Genomic DNA, 12,167 nt, shown 5'->3' on the forward strand with positions numbered 1-12,167 from the left:
CAACCTGTGGGTCGCAACCCCTTTTGGGGTCGAATAACCCTTTCACAGGGGTCGCCCAATTCATAACAGTAGCAAAATTACAGTTACAAAGTAGCAACAAAAATAATTTTATAGTTGGGAGGTTCACCATAACATAAGGATCTGTATTAAAGGGTCGCGGCATTAGGAAGGTTGAGAACCGCTAGCCTAGAGGCCCTCAATGGCCCGAGAATCCACATCTAAACCCTGAAGGTCAGCATTAATCTTGCATTTGTAAGCATGTACAGCAAAAATTCAGCCCTCTGGTTGACTCAGGCACAACCGCTAACACCACCATTGTAAACGACAGAAGGGCACACACTGCTTTTGTAAAGTGACATCCTTCAAATACTTGGTGGCTTTCTGAATCTGCTTACCCTTGATGCCATGAGCAGTTTCACCATTGTTCTTAATATGAACCCAACAATTCGAACCTCTTGATTTGCATTTTGTGGGGCTTTCAGGGTCAAATGAATGTCCAAACATGTTGGCACACCATTTCCAGCCACTACAGGATGAGCACACATTCAGAACTTCTTGTCACCTCTTGGGGCTCAAAAATTGGCTGGATTTCTCTCGGAACTCAAGAACGCATTATACATAACAACTATAGTGCGATTATAGTAAAAGCGTTACCTAGGAAGCTATGCCTCGGACAGAAGATTCCATTGACTCGTAAGATGGGTTGAGCATTGTAATTGCACAGGCATGTTCCAAAAATCAAATAAAGTTTCCTTAATTAATCCATTACTTTATTCTTCAAAAACTTTGCAAACTTCCTAATCTAATCTTCCGTATCTTTGAAACCATTATCATAGGCTTTCATCATTTTGCCAAATATTTTCCTCTCTTGTACACCCCTCCACAAAACTTCTCTCCTAGCGCAGTAAAGGGAAAGCTCGACAGAAAGGCCTCTGTGAGCCTGAATGCTTTTCTTTGAGTCATGGGCAAGGGCTGGTGTTTACAAAGGTAATAGAGAAGTGTACCTGAAATCTGATGAACAAAATGCACTTCAGGTAAGCTAAACAGATTGTTTTCCATCTGCAGTTCTCAACAGGGTCTATCTGTGGACGACTGAAGAAAAGAGTTCTTTATCCTGTAAACATAAGGTGGTAGAAAAACACTCAAATGGGGGTGGGGTGGGTGGGGAAATGGGAAAGCAAGAATGCCATGAGTTGACTTAAGTGACAGTTTATTTATGAAGATTTATAAAAATAAGTCACAAAGCTCGCCTTACACGTCCTAATTGGCAGCTGCAGGCCTGGCTTCTCTGGGTTCGGTCCTAGTTCCCATGTTGTGAGATTTTCTTTATGTATGCCTTGATTGCCTGGTCGCAACATGAATGCCCTGCTTAAAGAGTTGAGATCACTTTGAATATTTTCTTTTTCTCAACATTCGTAGTAAAATCAGAACACTGTCCTCTCTATGCATCTATAGACATGGAGGAGAGGGGATGGAGAGAACTCGCAAATAGTCCAAGTGACATGCTTTGGTCCCAATCAGAATCAAATGAGCCCAGTATAAACTGTAATCATTTCCTAAGCTTGTCAACGATTGATCCTGGCTTAGAACAGCTAATTTTTACCAAATGGTTATCTATATGGAGATATTCTTTGAACCCAAAGGACTAAAGTACCATTAAAAAACAGACTTAATAGTTTCTGCTAACTATGAACGTGTTCTATGTACCCCAAACAGCGCCACCAATTCTGTTACCTATGAGGCTATTCTAACTCATGGTGAACCCCCACCCATGTGTTTCAGAATAGAACTGCTTCCTAGGGTTACCATGAGTTTGACTACCATGAGCCTGACTTTTCAGAAGCAGATTGTCAGTCCTTCGCTCCAAGGTGCTTCTGGGTAAATTAGAATCATTTTCCGCTTGGTTAGTAGTCCAGTACTTAACCATTTGTGCCACCCAAGGACTGTCTAATATATGAAGGGGCTTCAAAAAGCTCATAGGATAATTCCATGATCTTTTAATCCCATTTGTCCATTGACTTTCTATAGCTCGTTGTTTAAAGAAGCACATCCCTCATGCGTGTGATGGTTGAAAGGGAAGAAAATGAAAGCAAGTCCACCCAAGCCAAAATATGACCTTAAGTATATATTACCTGAGATTTGAGATAATCTCAAGGACAGATCTACCGAACTGAATGCTAATGACAGCAGAACTGATGGGGAAACATTTGAGGAAAGGAAAAGAAAACAAAATTAAAAGATAGGAAAAGCCAAGACCAAAGTGAATGCCAGAAGCCACTCTGAAACTTACTATGGCTCACAGAAGCAAATGGAAGAAATGATGACGTGAAAGAGCTGAACGGAAAATTTCAAAGGGCAACTAGAAAAGACAAAGTAAAAAAAATATATATGGTTTCCATATTCAACTTAATGTATGTATACCTAAATATACATATATTTGCAGTTCTCTCATTTTGTTCTTAAAAAATCATGTTACTGGAGGGTCTTACAACTCTTATCACCATCCATCCATCCATCCATCCATCCATCCATCCATCCATCCATCCATCCATCCATCGTGTCAAGCACAGCTGTACATATGTTGCCATCATCATTTTCAAAACATTTTCTTTCTACCTTGGTGTTATCTCATTTTTTTCCTCCCTTCTCCCCGCTCTCCCTTCCTCATGAACCCTTAATAATTTATACATTTTTTTCATGTCTTACACTGACCACTGTCTCCCTTCACCCACTTTTCTGCTGTTCATCCCCCTGGGGGTGGTTATACGCTGATCACTGTGATTGGGTTCCCCCTTTCTGCCCCCACCTTCCCCCTACCTTCCTGGTGTTACTCTCATTATTGGTCCTGAGGGGTTTATCTGTCCTGGATTCCCAATGTTGCCGGCTCTTGTCTGTACCAATGTACATACTCTGGTCTAGCTGAATTTGTAAGGTATAATTGGGGTCATGATAGTGTGGGGTGGGGGTGGAAGGAAGCATTAAAGAGCTAAAGGAATGTATGTTTCATTGGTTCTCTACTGCGTGCTGACTAGCTCATCTCTCCCTTACGATACTTCTGTGAGGGGATGTTCAATTGTCTACAGATGGGCATTGGGTCTCCACTCTGCCCTTCCCTTCATTCACATCGATATGATTTTTTGTTCTGGGTCCTTGATGCCTGATACCTGATCCCATTGACACCTCATGATCACACAGGCTGGTGTGCTTTTTCACGTGGGTTTTGTTGCTTCTCAGCTAAATGGCCGCTTATTTATCTTCAAGCCTTTAAGACCCCAGATGCTATATCTTTTGATAGTCGGGCACCATCAGCTTTCTTCACATTTGCTTATGCACCCATTTGTCTTCAGTAATTGTGTTGCGAAGGTGAGCATCACAGAATTCCAGGTTATTAGAACAAAGTGGTCTTGCGTTGAGGGAGTACTTGAGTAGAGACCCAATGTCCCCCTGCTATTTTAATACTTAACATATGAATGTGTATGTACATAGATTGATTTCCCTATCATATTTTAATATATTCACATATGTGCATGCGTGTATAAATTTGTTTTGCCTCCTAGTTCTTTCCTCTATTTCCTTTTACTTTCTCCTTGTCTCACTATCATGTTTGACCTTCCTTCGGCATTCCTTAATTCCTCTTGGCTACATTGCACTTGATAAAACCCCACCAGGCATCTTATGCCCTCCTTGCCATTGATTTTAGATCACTTGCTGATCCCTTGTCCCTGGGTTTGTTGGCTCCCCCTGTCCTTTCCTCCCCCTCCCCTTCTACATCTCCCCCAGAACTATCAGTCCCATTGTTTTCTCCTCCACATTGTTTATCCCACCTATCTTATCTAGATAGACATATAATTTTGTTCTTATGATGTAGATATAGAAGATGCTTGACAATTGAACAAAAGCTATTTGGAAACTGATTTTCCATGACCAGAAAATGCATCTTACCTTCTTGCAGTGAGAAGCAGGGTGAAAGACAGGGCTGTCTCCTCCTGTAAAAAGTTAGTCTCAGAAACTCACAAGGGCAATTCTCCCATGTCCCATAGGGTCACTATAAATTGGCATTGATGTCCCATAGGGTCACTATGAATTGGCAGTGAGTTTGTTTTATCTTTGAGAATGAGAAACAACACTATCTCTCTGGTTTTATTTTCCCCAAAGAAAAAAATGTAACATTCTTATATAGGAGTTAATGGTCCAAATTTCCCAGATGTTATATTCTCCTTTACTAGCATTTGTTATCCATTGCTGTATAACATCACCCCAACTCAGTGGTTTAAAACAACAAACATTTATTATTTTGAAGTTTCTGAGGGTCAGGAATCTGGGAGTGGCCTAGCTGGGTGGCTTAGCTTCTGGTTCAGGGTGTCAGCAGCACTTTCGGAAACCTGGACTGGGGCTGGAAGAGCCATTCCCAAGTGGCTCATTCACACGCTATTGGCTGAAATGTTTGGGTCCTTGCCACAAGGCTGTCTGAATGTTCTCAAGACAGGAGAGCTGGTTTTCCCCTAAGCCTATGTTCCAAAGAAGATGGAGAGTGAGAGGGTAACCAACGTGGAAACTGGGAGATAATTTATAATGTGATATCAGAAGGGCCAGAGCATCACTTCTGCCATATCCTATTGTTGGCTTGGTCACACAGACCAACCTGATGAAGAAGGGAACTCCATAGGGTTGACTATCAGGGCACAAGGAGTCACCTTAAAGGCTGGGCTCCACAATCATTCTGAATACCTTGCTTAGAATGACCTATTTTCAGATGTTCTGACTATCTCTCTCCCCAATCCCAATACTCAATAGTTGGGGCAATGAGTGAGAGCTGTCATTTAAGTAAAGCTAACAGGTAATGTCAATGAATTCCAACCAGGGAATATTGCACCTCTGCTGTATAATGACACGTGCATATGAAATGTCAGCCTTACCTTCTGTATAGAAGAAAGGATAGAAAGTCGTCTTGGGCTGGAAGGATCCCAAAGAGGGAAATTGGATCTTTCCTGTTGTTGGCTTGAATCTGTCAGGAGAAAACCTCCAGTGTTGCCATGTTGATGGGTCTGGATGGTCAGATTTTCCTGACTGTCCCCGTCTCTGTCCCTTTAAAATGTGTGTTCTAAATCCCAATCATAGCACTTATGGAGAGACTCCCATTTGGGTCTAGGGAATTCTTTGTTATGTGAATGAGAGCGTTCCAGTGTAGAGTGTGTGGTTAAAGTGTGGGGGCCACGTCTGATTTCCTCCAACTTCAGTAGGGGGAAGGAAAATCCAACTTCATACAAGATCAAGACTGCTATCTATGAGGCCAAGTTCAGACATGCCTCCACCCTCCTTCTTCATCCTATTCTGACACCAACCATCAATCCCAGGCCATCCTGCTTCTCTTCCGGGATTAGTAATTTGTTTCAATGGTCACACAGAACTCACAGACGATACTCGAGAATATGAGGATTTACTATGGAAGTTAGCAGGTTACCACAAGTCAGGATCAGAAAGCATTAAGGATACAGCCTTCTGATCACTGTAGTGCCTCTTCTCAGACATGTTGGCTGATATGTCTCTTTCTGGTCCTTGGGTTCTCAACCACATTGGCTCTTGCCCTGTGTGAGCAAGTATTACAAAGCCCCTTTAGCACTGTTGGTGCCTGAAGGAAGCCCAGTGCTCTGTCTCGTGGTCTCCACTCCTGCTTTGCCACACGAGGATTCTCCTGCTCCCCCGACTTCTGAAATGGTGCACTTTATACACAGTGGAATGTCAACCTTGACCAATCACCTCAGTGGAGCCCTCCATACCTTACCTGCAAGCGTTCGGGCATTTGGTGGGAGTTACAAAGACTAAAGAAAGAAGGGCTGTAGCTGTACCAGCTTATTTCACTTCACTGCAGCATATCGTAAACCAATCTCTTTTTAGATAAAAAAAGAGCAGATGAAGTATGGAAGAAAGGAAGCATGAATATAGACATATGGAGCTATCTAGAGCTTGCAAAGGCCTAGAGGAAGAGAAATCAAAAGAAACAAGGATTTCCCCACAGAACATAGAGAGCCTGCTCTTAGAAGGAGCACCCATATTTGTGAGAAAATAAATATCTCTTTATCATAGTCACCAGTTTATGGTATTTCGGTGACAGCAGCACTAAGAAACTAAGACGCTAACACACATTCTCTCTCTCTCTCTCTCTCTCTCTCTCTCTCTCTCTCTCTCTCTCTCTCTCTCTCTCTCTCTTTCTCTCTCAGGATTGAGTGAGTAGACAGAGCTCCTAAAGAGAAGCATCATCATTGGCATTCTCTCCAACCATGTGTGAAAAGTTATGGTTGCATTTGGCTCTTCGTCTCCAGTGATGAAGAGACTACAGAATCCTACGGTTCTAGATCTCAAACACCCATCTCTCATTCTTAATCGGTGAGCTCTAGGCAAGGAACCTGTCATGGATGGACAATTAATTGTTTATCCATGTCTTAACGTTATTAGTTGTCACATAATTTTTCTCAGCATTGCTATCAATTCCATCAAAAAAGAAGGCAGCTTTTCCTATTTAAGTTCCTCTTTGGTTTAGAAAGTTAGAATGATTCATTTCTCTCACATGCCTTCCTCTGCTTTTGTCCCTATTTTTTGAAAAATTCTACGTAAGCCCTAAAGAATTTTAAGACTTTTCAGCACCAAGAGGTAGGTGTTCCAATTGCGATACTAACGTTTACAAAGAATGTTGCTAAGCAATTATTTACAAATAAAGGCACATTTCCAGCTGAAAAGAATTAAAAGGCAAATGCTATCATTAACATTTATTACTGGGCCTCATTTTTTCATAGTGCAGATAATGCTTGCTTGAAGAAGGAAGAAATCATCTCAAAGGACTTTTATGATAGGGGTGGGGTGGGGAGGCAAGACTGTATGTTGCTTTGAGATGAAGTCCCCAAAATGATTTAATTTCAATATAGTCTGCCAAAAAATCTGAACGTCTTCTCTCACCAATGACACTACAGACTGCAGGGGATTCAGGTCAGCGAATTGCAGGCATCTGGAAGTTGTATTGAATCCAGGAAATCTGGAAAGGTCAGAGTTTGTAGGAGTTGGTTATTGCTCTTGACCCCTCTTGCTTACTTTAGGGACTCCATTCAGCAATATGGACTCCCGGGACATGCCTATGAGTAGTTACCATAGCATGCCACACAGAGCATGAGGAAGCAGCTTCTCAGGATACTCATCCTAGCTTTAGGCAAGAAAAGAAAGAGGTGTTGCAGGAAACAAAGGATACAGCTGGTGTCATAACTTGACTCTTTCCTGGTTTCCCTGCCCATTATCTGCAAAGATGCCACTGGGATTGGTGTCCACCCCAGTGCAGTAACTCATGGTGCTACTCTACCTCCATGGGCCTCTTCTTCTTCCAGCCTACACAGAATCCTTCTTAAAGCTAGGTCATATAGTCCATTCTGACTCATAGAGACCCTATAGGTCAGAGTAGAACTTCCTTTTGGGTTTCTGAGACTAAACCTTTATGGGAGTAGAAAGCCTCATCTTTCTCCCACCAAGCAGGTGGTGGCTTCCAACCGCTGATCTTGGGGTTAGCAGCCCAATGTGTAATCCACTATGCCACCAGGACTCCTTTAGCATAATCCTTAGTAATGTTTATCAATTTTAATCATAGAATAATGTCCAATAATTTTTTAATGAATCATTTTGTTAGGAGCTCTAACACATATACCAATGCATAATTCAATTAGATCAGGCATAATTGTACAATTTTTGCCACCATCAGTTTCAAAACATTTTCTTTCTTCTCAAACTCTTTGATATCAGTTCCCCTTTATCCCTTCTCTTCCCTGCTCCACTCCAAGGAACCCTTATTATTATATCATATATTATTATTATAGATGTGTCTATATATTTGCCATATCTTATAACACAATATATCAGTTCACCTACAATTCTGTTATTTGTTCCCCTTGAGTGGGGTTAAATAGTCATCATTGCTATCAGCTCCCTCTTTCCCCTCTCTTCCCTGCTTCCCATAACCTCAGGGAATCATTACTCCCATTACTCTTTCTGAAGGGTTATCTATCTTGGCTTTCATGCAGCCAACAATCTTCCTTAAACGAATGAACATAGGCAGGTCTAACAAGATCAATGAGGTAAAACAAAGACCATAACAGTAAGGGGAGGACATATTAAAGAACTAGAAGATGTTTATATATTTCATCAGTTTTGTGCTGCACCCTGGATATGTCATCCCTTTTGTGTGACCCTTCTGTGGGGGACTGTCCAATTATCTTTTTTTTTTTTGGTTGTTGTTTTAATCCTTACAAGATGATTAGCTAATAATTCACATATTTGGTACTCCAAACATACAAAGGATGAAGTACACAAGAGCATCTATAACTTCAGTACATTGTGCTTAAACTTTTTCAAGAACAGAAAGCCACAAGACGGCCACCAGTAATAACAATGATGATGACACTGATACCAGAGCCAAATTACAGATATTTTGAAAACATGTTTTCTATATTAAGAATGTTAGATATTTTTGTCTTAAATATTCAACAACTTAAAACCATTAAGCTTACAGTTAGAAAGGAACAACTCCTAAAATCATTGTTCAGGCCAGAAAAATTCAGCACAGAAGCAAACTTAGTGATCTTATCTTCAGTGACTTGGGCACAACCAATGCTCATTGGAAGCACTTTCCACCGAAGCTCAGCTTAAGCCATTTTTACCTCAGAAGGGCAAGGAAATGTTGGAATTGGTGGACTTTATGTTTTTATTAGCTGGGACGAATGGTAATTTGTAAAGTTGGAATGATTTTAAACATCAGTGTTTTCTTTATCTGAACTCAGGAAGCAGCAAGCAAAGATGAGGTTGACTTCACTGGAAAACTACTGGCAGGTATCAAGAAGAGAGCATTCACTCTTCCTGGTTTCTCAGCGACCCAGGCTTGTCCAGCATGAAACTGCAATCGAACCCAGCCACTTCTGTTTGCAGGGAGTCTTCTCCCATGCACCACATACCACCTGACTGCATAAGTCTCTTGTGGTGATTCTTCCACCTCAACCTTCCCAGGTTTGCCTGCAATTCTTGACCAGGAGGCCAGTACAGCCTCACTGGGGGAGCTTGTCCCCTGTATTACCGTATTATCAACTGCATTAATGTCCTGCTGGAGAACGGATTCAAAGGCAGGTACCCCTTCTCAGAGGAAGTAGCTGCTTCAGGAGGGTGAGTCCCTTCAGGACACATATTCATTTTCTGCACACCGTCCAGATTTGATTTGGCCACATTTGATTTTTGTAGTCGTGACTGGATCTTGGCTTCCTTTGCGGTGGCAGGAAAATTCTGATTTTGATTTGGGCAAGCACGTTCACACAGTCGCTTATATGCATCTAGTTCCTGGTCTTTGGTGCTCAGCTTTAATTGATGGCACCAGGCCCGCAGGATGTTTTGGTGAACCAGGTAGATGGGTGGCAGTTTTGATGGTAATGGAGAAATCGGAATCTTTTTTCGGGGTTTCAAGTTGTCATTGCTTTGCAAATTATCTTTTTCTTTTAAAATTCTTTTTCGTTTAGTCACTTGAGATGCCCACTTTTGTACAGTTGACAACGTGCTTGGTTCATTCGTGGCCCACGGTACAAGTTCAGGTTCTGACACTGGTTCAAAGCTGAGTGACACGCTCTTCTGCGGGCTTCTCTGCTGAGTTCCACTCCTGGCCTTTTGCATTCTCCATGGTCAGAGAGGTGAGGTTGCCCAAAAGACAGTCATCCTTCCAAGTGTCCAATGACCTTACAAGTGGGTTTTGGGTCTTCCCTTTGTCAACACTCCTTCATGTCAACTTGATTCCTTGATTTTGAACTTCTGATGCCTATTCCTGTAGACACATCATGAACACACAGGCTGATGTGCTTCTTCCATGTGGGCTTTATTGATTCTCTGCTGGATGGCTGCTTGTTTAATTTCAAGCCTTTGAGACCCCAGACACTATATCTTGCAATATATAAAAATAGGGCACATTTGCTTATGTATCCATTTTCTCTTCAGCAAACTTGTTGGGAAGGTATCATACAGTGCCATTTTATTAGAACAAACCTTGGGTAGGATTGACATCTTTACAATATTGAGTCATCCGATCCATGAGCATGGAATATTCTTCTATTTGTGCAAGTGTTTTTTGTTTCTTCTAATAATGGTCCTTTGTTTTTTGATTAGGTATATCCCTAGATATCACAAGTTATGCTTGGCTATTGTGAAGGGTACTACCAGCTTGATCTCTTTATCGATAATCCCATCAGTTGTATATAGCAATACAATTGACTTCTGTTTGTTGATCGTTTATCCTGGCACTCTACCACATTCCTTTATCACTCCCAGTGCTCTTATTGCAGACCATTTGGGTTCTCAATATGTAAACTCAGATCTTCTGCAATTAATGATAGTTTCATTTCTTCTTTCCTCAGACGAATAACTTTGATGTCCCTCCATTGCCTTATGTTATTAGCTAGGACCTCCAGGATTATGTTGAATAAAAGTGAGGACTAGGGGCATCCTTGTCTGGTACCCTTTTTTACTGGGAATTTTTAAATCTTTTATCCATTGATTGTAATGCTGGCTGTTGGTTTTTTATATATAGCTTTTATTATATTAAGATAATTTCCTTCGAATCCTATCTTCTTGAGTGTATTAATTAGGAATGGATGTTGAATGTTGTCAAATACTTTTTCTGTGTTTATTAGTATTATCATCTTGTCCTTTCTTGTCCTCATCTTGTCCTTTTTCTTGCCTATGCACTGGATGATGTTGATGGATTTTCAGATGTTAAACCCTCCCTTCATCCCTGGTATGAATCCAACTTGGTCATGATGAATTATTTGTTTTATATACTATTTTTTCTTATTAAATATTTATTTATTTTTATTAAAAGATCATTTTGGGGGGCTCTAACAACTCTTATAACAAGCAGTGGTAGTTACATAATCTGCTGTCAATTGGAGACTTAAGAGTGAAAGGGTGGAGCTTAGTCTGTCAATCGGGTCGCAGCTTGATGACCTAATCTGGAGGTGCCAGGGAGATAAATAGCTCACTGGAGGCAGGACACCCACTGACTCCCTGTAAAACATTCCTGTGGACAAGACACATGGAGCTATACTAGAGCCCTGGAGTTGAAGAATCCATATGGAGAACCCTGCCAGTGTTGAGATGCTTCCACTGCCGCTGGATCCACAAGACTTTCCACCAACTGACTTGTGATCTTGCACTCAGCGTCATTGTATGTGTTTTGTGAGTCTGAAGAGGACTTTATAGACTGATATTTGACTTATGAGCTTGATCTGGGCTGGGATGTTTTTTCAATATTCAATTGATCTTGTATATAAAACTCTTTTTTATATACATTTGAGAGTCTCCCTGGATTTGTTTCTCTAGTCCACCCTGATTAACACACAAGCCATACATCAATTATATCAAGTGTATTTGTACATATATTGCTATAATTCTTTTCTAGACATTTACTTTCTTTTGAGCCCTTGGTATCAGCTCCTCTTTTTTCCCTCCCCACCCCCTTTATAACTCCTTGATAAATTGTAAATTATTGTTATTTTCATGTCTTACACCGACTGCTGACTCCCTTCCCCCACGGTTTCTGTTGTTCCTTCCCCTGGAGGGGGTATATGTGGTTATGTGTCCATCATTGCAATCAGTTCCCCCTTCCTCCTCACCTTTCCCCACCTTCCCGGTATCATTATTCACATTCCTGTTCCAGGGTTCCATGTGTTATGAACTCTTATCTCTTATCTGTACCTGTGTACATGCTCTGGGCTAGTCCAAAGTGAGAGGCAGCACTGGGGTCATGATAGTTGTGTGTGGGGTCGGGGGTGGGGGCTGAGGAAGCCTCAAGGAATGAGAGACTATTGTGTGTTTCATCAGTGCTTTACTGGGCCCTTCCTTGTGAGATCTCTGTGGGGTGATGTCCCATTGTCTACAGAAGGTCTGTTTTATATACTTCTGTATTCTTTTTGCCAAAAATTCATTAAGGGTTTTTAATCAAAGTTCATTAATGATATCAACCTGTAGTTGTCTATTCTTGTGGGACCCTTGAGAAGATTTGGTATCAGTGTTATACTAGCTTCATAGAATATGTTTGGGTCCTTTTCTATGCTCTGGAAGAGCTTATGTAGAACTGGAGCCAGCTCTTTCCTGAATGCTTG

The 12,167-nt window shown here is 41.3% G+C and overlaps 1 pseudogene; it reads right to left on the reverse strand.

Annotated features, from left to right (window-relative positions):
• Positions 1-8,809: 8,809 nt before the first annotated feature.
• On the reverse strand, positions 8,810-9,694 carry LOC142424866 (developmental pluripotency-associated protein 4 pseudogene; annotated as a pseudogene).
• Between the last annotated feature and the right edge of the window lie 2,473 nt (positions 9,695-12,167).

This window comes from Tenrec ecaudatus, chromosome 13, assembly GCF_050624435.1.
Source record: "Tenrec ecaudatus isolate mTenEca1 chromosome 13, mTenEca1.hap1, whole genome shotgun sequence".
Classification (NCBI taxonomy): domain Eukaryota; kingdom Metazoa; phylum Chordata; class Mammalia; order Afrosoricida; family Tenrecidae; genus Tenrec; species Tenrec ecaudatus.